The sequence below is a fragment of the Lepisosteus platostomus genome, chromosome 2 (assembly GCF_059453375.1).
Source record: "Lepisosteus platostomus isolate fLepPlt1 chromosome 2, fLepPlt1.hap1, whole genome shotgun sequence".
Classification (NCBI taxonomy): domain Eukaryota; kingdom Metazoa; phylum Chordata; class Actinopteri; order Semionotiformes; family Lepisosteidae; genus Lepisosteus; species Lepisosteus platostomus.
The window spans coordinates 21,698,726-21,707,481 of NC_142612.1; the positions used below are offsets into that span (position 1 = coordinate 21,698,726).

An 8,756-nucleotide genomic window follows, 5' to 3' on the forward strand; every position below is an offset into this window, starting at 1 on the left:
AGCTGTATCATGTCTGTCATAGGTTATTGTAACCGTTAACTGTGGTGTGCTGACCAGCCATTTCTTTCCCACCTGCTCAACCTGGGGTTCGTTAACCTCACGTTTGCTCGTCACTGTGGCTTTACACTTTTCAGTGGCAGCCCCCTTTCTGATACCACACAACCTCTGAGTTGTGTCCCTAAGGAATGGCTTACTTGGGCATACCCAGTGGATATCCTTGGTTGATATACACAGTTCCAGGTTTGGAACAAGGTACAAATTCGGATCATCCTCCTGGTAAGCTACGAGCGGTGGGGTGGTCAACTTCACATGCATGTCCCCCCTCCAGAAGCCAACGTTCAATATAGACTTGAGTCTATAGATATCCTTGCTACTCACGATGGGAAGGTTCAACAGGAAACCTATTTCCTTGGCTTCGGGGTTGACATGTATGGGAATGGCACTGCCTAGACTGTATGCAAGATGTACTTGCAATGGCTGCACCATCTCGGAAGTGGTTGACTTCAGTACTTCTTCTACTAAGGACAGTGGAACCAAGTAGGTTGGAATCTGTCCCATGGCTAGGCTAGTTACTGTGGCACTAAGCTCCCTAAGCAGATCCTGCATCAGCATTCTGACCTGTTGCACATAAGCATAGTCCCACTGTAACACGTCGACAATCCTGCCCACGGTGTGGAGGGTGTTATTTAACAGTGCTGCATGAAGGTTTACTGCTAAAATTGTGCCCTGTAAGGTTTTCCCTAGGCTTTCCAGCCGCTGCTGCTGTTGATACAGCTTGTCATAAATTTCTGGCATTTCCTTACGTAACCCAGACACCTGCCTTCTCAGGGTGGTCAGGGTGACAGTGTTAGCAGCAAACAGACCCGCTGAAAATAGCGAGCCCACGGCGGAGGCCGCAGCAATCAGACCCCCCAAGAACCTTTTGGGGCGGCTGAGGCCTGTCATCTCCTCCTGGGTGACTGCTGCCTTCCTCAGCTGGCGGAGCATGTGTATAGTGTCTAGCTGGGCATGCCATACAGTATCCCCAGCCCACTGCCTACCATGATAGGACACCCTACTGTTCATGCTGATGTGCTTCCGAAACACATCATGTGGGTCCAGCCGTACATACACTCGCTGAGTATATGTTCTGCAATTTGTTAACAACAATCCGGGAGCGTCCTGCAGGACTATGCCGGTAGGAGGACCGGGTTCCACAACTTCAAGGGGCTGTGTCGAGGCGATCCACAGTACTGTCAGGACCAGCCGTGGCAGTTTTAGGATTCCCATTCTGGAACACAGATGAGGCACATGGTACAGTTCCACTATATTTTTGAATATATTTTCCTAGCAGGACCTACACTACAGTACCTAACTACCTGCAACTACAAAGGGGCACCCCCCTCTTTGATCGGGTTTAGACTTTTAACCCTATTCTGTGTCCTCTGGCGCCATTTGAGATGGGCGATACAACCGGAGGTGGTTGCGATGCACCCACTTGTAGACCAGAGATTGCCTTCCCTTTTCAATCCGAATTCGATAAGCTACCGGTGATACCTTATCGACAATCTCGTGGGGTCCTGTCCAACTGGGTAAGAACTTCCGGGCCACCCCTGTGGGTTTGGCAAATTGGAAGTACAGGACCTTGTCTCCTACTTGGAGTTCCTGGTTAACTGCCTTTCGGTCATAGTATGCTTTCCTACCCTCTGCACTCCTTCCCAGATTGTTCTGGGCAAAAGCAAAGGTTGCCTGCAGATGTGCTCGCAGGTCTGACACATACTGATGGACCGTAGCAGCCCCCGTTGTGCTCAGGTCCTCCTCCCCATAGAGACAGTGTAGGGGAAGAGTCATCTTCCGACCTGTCATCATCTCAAAAGGTGGGACCCCCGTAGAGCAATGGGGCGTGGCTCGGATGGCCATCAGAACCAGGGGCAGCTTAATGTCCCAGTCCCTACTGTTGGTGGAGACAAACTTTTTGAGCATACTAACCACCGTTCGGTTTGCCCTTTCTGCCTGGCCCGAGGATTGAGGGTGGTAGGAGATATGCAACTGGACCTTGACCCCAAGCATATTCCACAGGGTTGCCATTACTGTAGCTGTGAAATGGGTTCCCCGATCCGAGTCCACCGTCAGGGGGAGTCCCCATCGACTGAACACATGGTTCACCAACAGCACTGCAGTTGTCTCTGCCGTGTCGTTGGGTGCTGGGAGGCACTCAATCCATTTTGTGAATGCACACGTAACAGTGAGGAAATATTTGTTCCCTCTGGATGACCTCACCAGCGGCCCCACCCAATCCATTTGTAGATTGGACCAGGGGAATGTCATGCCCTTTTTCTGGAGTGGTGCACGGTGCAAGGGCCGTGATGGTTGGAACTGGCTACACGTCAGACACCCCTTTACATACGCGGCGATGTCTTGGCCCATGTGAGGCCAGAATGCCACCTGCTGGATAGTGTCGTATGTGGCCTTGATTCCCCGGTGACCCCCACAGGGTTCGTCATGAGCGTGTTGGATCATGACCCCCCGATGACAGCGGGGAACTACCCACTTTGGGACACCTTGTGCAACTGGTACACAAACCAACAACCCCTTTATAATTTTTAGGTTGTCTTTCACCTCTGCCAGCTCCTTCAGCTCCGGAGACTGGCTCAGCACCTGCTCTGAAAGAGGTTGACGCACTGGGTCAGCGATATGCTGATACATTTGCCCAATTGCTGGGTCCTGTTTCTGCATTTCCGCAAGATCGGTGTTAAAACCCTGTGACCCAAGCACTACAGATTGAGGGTCAGCTCCGACATCCTGTCTAGCCCTGCTTCGGGTGACCGCCTTGACCTCAGCCACGGTTTCTGTGGGTAGCCATTCCTGCTGGAACTGCCAGGGATCACCCTCTAAGGCGCCAGATTTGGCCAGCCGGTCGGCCTCATCATTCCCGTCTTTGTCGGGTCCCTTCACCTGGGAGTGTCCCTTCACCTTCCTCCAGTAAACCATCATTCCAGCCTCGGTCGTGAGCTTGTCACTGGCCAGGAACAACTCTTTGTTCTTTACTTCCTTGCCCCGGGCATTTTTCATGCCGTTACCCTTCCCATACGGAAGATGGGACACGAAGCTATGTCGGGCGTAGTTCGAGTCACTACAGATGACAAACTGTTTAAGGCCATTTGTCAGGGCCTGCTGGAGGGTGATCAGCACCCCAGCTACTTCCGCATACTGACTAGTCTTTGGTCCTAGCTTATAGCGGGTCGGCCCACAGGGAGTATTGTCTTGCCAGACTACACCTACCCCTGCTAGCACCTGCTGTTCGTGGCGAAAAGAGCAACCGTCAACATAGGCCATGGGTAAGCCCTGGCCCACGTTCTCATCGTAGTACCGATGATTGTTCGGTAGCTCAGCAGCGGGAATCATTTCTGGAGCTTCCATGTCAGTGTCACAGCCGTGACACACTTGGCCCAAAGCCAGGCCCTGTCCCAGGTACATTTTCTTGCTCTGTGCATAACGTACCTCTATCTCATAGCCTTGTAGGGCCATCATCCATGCCACAATCCTGCTATTTGACACCCTGCCTGCTTTCAGTCTCTGGCTATGCAGGAATGTCACAGGTTGGTGGCAGGTTTCGATGATGATCTTTTGTCCCCCTACATAACTACGGAAGTGTTCTACCGACCAGACCGTAGACAACAGGGCCTTCTCGCAGTCCAAGAACTTTTGCTCCACTGGGGTCAGGGCTCGACTGGCATACGCCACCACCCTTCGCTCTTGGTCATATTCCTGACTCAGAGCAGCCCCAAGGCAGTGCTCTGAGAACCCTGCTTCAAGGTAGAAGACCTTATTTTTGTCAGGGTAGGCCAAGCACGGTGCACTACCGAGTTTGCGCTTCAGCTCCATCACAGCCTGTTCTGGGGAAGGTCCCCACTCAAAGGGCACGTCTTTCTGCAACAGCTTGTGGAGGGGCCTTGCTATTTCAGCGTAATCCTCAATGAACTGCCGGGAATAATTACATACTCCCAGAAAGCTGCGCAGTTCAGACAGGTTAGTGGGCGACTTCATATTCTGGATAGCTTGGACTCTGCTGGACTGTGGCTGTATGCCTTGGGCTCCAACCAACAGTCCCACGTACTCCACTTGGGTCCTACACCACTGTCCCTTAGCCAGAGACAGTTTGGCCCCTGCACGGGAGAGCTGGGTCAACACATGCCTGATCTCGGCCATGTGTTCTTCCCAGGTCTGACTCCGCATCAGAATATCGTCCACATAGACCAGGTTGCCCCTGGCGGCTGCATCACTCATGGCTTTGTGCAGAAATATGTTGAACTCCGCTGGGGAGTTGGAATACCCAAAGGGGCATCGATTCCAGGTGAACTGCCTGTTTCCGAAGGAAAAGACCAGTTTGTACTGGTCTGTCGGTTCTACCTTAAGGGTCCAGAACCCATTGGCCACATCCACTGTGGTGAAATATTTCGCTGTTGTCACCTTGGCTAACTCCTGATCTAGGTAGATCATTGGCCATCGTGACAAAGGAACCTGTTTATTCAGCTGCCGGTAGTCAATGGTCAGACGCCACTTACCATTGGGTTTCAGCACCGGCCACAGTGGGGAGTTATAAGTGGAGTTACACTCCCTTATGATCTGACGCTCTAGTAGAGCATCCAACGTCTGCTTTATGGACTCGTATGCCGTGAGGGGAATGCGATACTGCCTGACATAGGTTGGGCGGGCGCCAGGGGCTGTGGGAATGCGCACTGTGTGCAAATCCGTCACCCCGCAGTCATAGGCATCCCGTGCAAACACCTCCTGGAAATCCTGGAAGATCTGACGCAGCTGCTGACGCTGGCTTTCCGTTTCCAGGGCATCTGCCTTACCCACCTGTTCCTGTACCTGCTCTAGGAACCCCGCTTTTGACGGCATGGCGGTATCCCGGGTCGCACTCTTGGCTGAGTGGTCCGTCGGAACACCTGCGTGTACTGTGTACACAACCATCTTATCCTTATCGCTAAGGTCCACTCTGCACACCTCCTGGTTGCAGAATCCCTCTATTGGCATAATTGCGATCATCCGCCGGGGGTAGGTGTAGTACACCTGCTCGTTTCCCCCCTCCCTGGCCAAGGGACCAGGGAGCTGCCCCAGTACTGGGATGGCCAGTTCGAAATCATAGAAACCATTGTCAATTACCAGTCCCATGTCAGTGCGAGCAGGGATTTTGACATCTTGTTTTGCTATGTTCTGCACCAACAGGCAGGTGGCTCGGCCATTCCGTTCCAGTCTGGGGGTACCACAGACTGCTAGGTTCAGTCTGATAAACTGAGCTGATGGTTGGAAGAAAACCATCTCAGCATCCATTCTCTGTCCCTTCTTCAGGACAAGGCGTACCGGAAACCCTGCTGTTGATGCAGGAACGATCAGGTCCGATTCATTTACAACCTGGCAGGCCTGAGGAATCATCTGACCTGACCGAATGTTCTCGGGGTCGCCGCTTAGAGAGTGGGCATCTGGGTTCACCCGTGTCCACAGCACACTGTTTACTGTGTCCAGCTGGGCGCCCAGTCGAACCAAGAGGTCTGCACCAATACAGACCGAATTGGTCAGCTGAGGTGCTACCTGGAAGTAGTGAGCAAACTTCCTTTTTCCGATGGAGATGGAAGCTACACAACTTCCTTTGCTCCAAATGGACCTATGAGGTGGGGTTGCCCACCACAGAACCTGTGACTGCGTCACCAGGGTCACCTGACGGCTTCGCGACAGGTCCTTGAACAGACCTTCACTGATTATGGACTTCTCAGAGCTGAGGCTGAGAATTACATCATCAACCTGCACTTCTGCCACCTGGACCCCTCCCACCACCATGGGGTGGTAGTCCTGGTCCCCCTGAGGTACCAGGGCGCACAGAAAGGACTCCCATTCATTACCGGACAGGGAGATCCACTCTTCTTCAGGGATGAAAAAGGGGTGTGCTTTACCTGGCGGGTCAAGCAGCTGCTCGGAGCACTGCTCCTGTAGTTGGGAGACCGTGGGAGTGCTGGCCTGGGCAGGACTTCCCTGTAGTTTTGGAAAGCAAGAAGAGACATTTATTTCTCGTCCAGAGGAACCAGGTGGAACCTCCAACTCAGCTATAGTGTTCAGTGGGCACTGTGTGGTCACAGCATAACCACTGAACCCCCCTTTTTGCTGTACGACAGGCTTAGGGTTTTTGACCTGAGCCCACAATTTTCCACACTGGCAGTCCACCAGAGGCTCCAGCCTGTCAAGCAGGTCTTGGCCAATGAGTAGTGGCTCTGTTTTAAACCTAGAGATGTAAACAGGATGCACCACATTCATTGGCCCGAACCTAAGTGCCACCCACACTCGGTGTGTGATCCTGGCATGATCCTGGGTATAGCTGGAAATATCTATCTTACACGGTTCTACCTTAAGTCTGATGCCTTTTCCTTTCGCTACTCGTTTGAGCTCGCTGAGTAGATCGGCTGACATCAAACTAATTTCAGCCCCAGTGTCAATCAGTGCTTCTCTATCTAAGATGCTTTCAAGAGAAACCTTGATATAAATACGCCTTGCTTTGCCTTTCTGGCTGAGATTCCCTAAGAATTGTTGGAAGCCTGCCTTTCCTTTGACTTCAGGGGTGGGGTCAGCGCCCAACTCAGAGTCACAGCCTTCTTTCAGGCAGGAACCCTCCCACCCAATCAGATAGACTGAGGGAGGGGTTTGGGGTGGATCCCCGCCTCCTCCAGTGAGAAGGGGCGTGGTCCCCCTAAGCTCATTCACGCTTCCGGCATTCGGTGCGGAAGGTTTACCCTGTCCTGGTCTCTCAAGCAGGGCTTGTTCAAGCCGGGCCAGGCGGGCTGCAGTCGACTCCCTTCGTCCAGCCTTATAATAGGCTCTGCCTGAGCCCTTGCCTTCCCCGTAGCGCTCACGGCGGCTCTGACGCTTAGTGCGGTCCTGCCTGCCTATTTTGCGCCGGGGCTTATAGGGCTCAGGAACCTCAGCTCCCTCGAGCTGAGGCGAGTCGTCAACCCTGCTGGCTTTAGTGGCGAACACGGCCGTTTTAGCAGGTTTTCGCTCTGAGGAAGCAGAGACTTCAGCTCCCCAGGCTTTTTGAGCCAACCTTCTAATGTCAGCCATTTTCATCGCTTTTGCATCTGTGTGCATCACAATCATTTTCCTGACTGAGGGATGCAGATTAGCAATGAATAAACCTTTGAAATTCACGTTCTCTTCGCAACCCTCTTCATTCCGCCCTGCAAAATAAGTGCGCCTAAGCCTCTCATAATAGTCGCGAGGGGCTTCAGCTTTTTCGTGCTTAATATGGTGCGCAGCGGCCACGGCAGCTATGGGATCGATAAAAGCCGAAAATTCTCCGATCATTGCCTGACACAGCTCCTCAAAGCTATTACAGACCTCCGGTCCTTGTCTGGACATCCACTCGTGTACCGCTCGGCTAGTAGTTTTCCTTACTAACAAAGCCTTTTCCTGTTCGGATGCTCTGGGCATAAACTGCAAAGTATGTCTCAGCTCATCGATGTAGGTTTCCACATTATTCCCTGACACTGACGGGTCAAACCTTTCTACATCTTTGGCTAACTGCCTCAGGGAGTGGAGATTAATTTTTACGGTTTCTCCGCGGGCAGGGGGACGGCCGTGATCAGGAGCAGGGGGTCTCTGCCTGAATTGCATCGCCCTTGCGTCTCGCGCAGGACTCGGCGATCTCCCCCATGCCGATCCGACCACAGACCCTGGCCGGGAGAAACCTCCTCCCGGCGCGCTGGGTGAGCGCTCCGGGCTGCTAGGTGGGCTGGCATGCAAGTGGGATCTAGCCTGTTTTGCTTCCAGTACAAAAGCATCTAACTCCTTTTGCCTTTCCTGGGTGAGCTCATTTAAACTCTCAATTTCTTTTTCTTTTTCTTTCAAGCTCGCTTCCAGGTCTCTCCTAGCTACCTCAGCCGCAGTTTCTCTAGCAGACAGGTCATCTAATTTACCTAAAACTTCCCTGAGTCTGTCTTCACTTTCCTCATTTTTCACTCTCTTTTCTCTGATTATATCCAGCAACTCAACTCGCTCCACCTTATATCTTTCTAGCTTTCCCTGAAGCTTTTGAAACTTTGTCAGCTCGGACAAAGACAGTTCCAGCTGTTTAGCTAGATTTAAGGCGAAACTCGATAGGACCTGAACTGCATTCACGGACCCTCCTGTGTTAAGCTGGTTCGCTAGTTTAGCTACTAAATCTACTTGCAGCTTCTCAATATCATCAAAGTTCAACTTTTCGATACCGCTCCAGTAACCAGGATTGTCGTCGCTAGAAATAGTACTTATAAGCGACTCCACTTCAGACATTTTGGCAGCCATTGTCATTACGTCAGAGAAACTTTAAGAGTATTACTTTTTTTTCCTTTTACTAAAATACAGTATGGAATTTAAACACCCGAGCAGATGGATTTCCAATCAGCACACGTTACACTAAACGCTAGAAAACAGGGGGATTTCTTTGCGCAGTTATCAGCACACCCGGTATTCGCGTATAGAAGCAGCGGTGCTGTGCTGAACTTGAACTCACAGCAATATCAGTTATTCTGTGCGATTGATTCTCATTTCATTCTTAACTCCGCCCACCCAGGGACGCCATTAAATGTAGAGGTTTTGATGGGTTTACTGAGACAATTATTAATTGTAGCAGTAATCACGAGGTTGTTCGTTGGGGCTTTTAGAAAATCAATCGTCAGAACAACTAACAACGCAAACACACGGGTTCAATACACGGGATACATTTATTAATATAACTGTGCAACAAA

At 51.6% G+C, this 8,756-nt stretch overlaps 1 long non-coding RNA gene across 1 annotated transcript; it reads right to left on the minus strand.

Moving 5' to 3' along the window:
* Nucleotides 1–969: 969 nt before the first annotated feature.
* Nucleotides 970–7,449, minus strand: LOC148676127 (uncharacterized). The gene is made up of 3 exons (XR_015925972.1): nucleotides 7,369–7,449; nucleotides 5,934–6,012; nucleotides 970–1,270 (listed from the first exon to the last, which is right to left on the minus strand). It is a non-coding gene; the product is annotated as an uncharacterized LOC148676127 (long non-coding RNA).
* Between the last annotated feature and the right edge of the window lie 1,307 nt (nucleotides 7,450–8,756).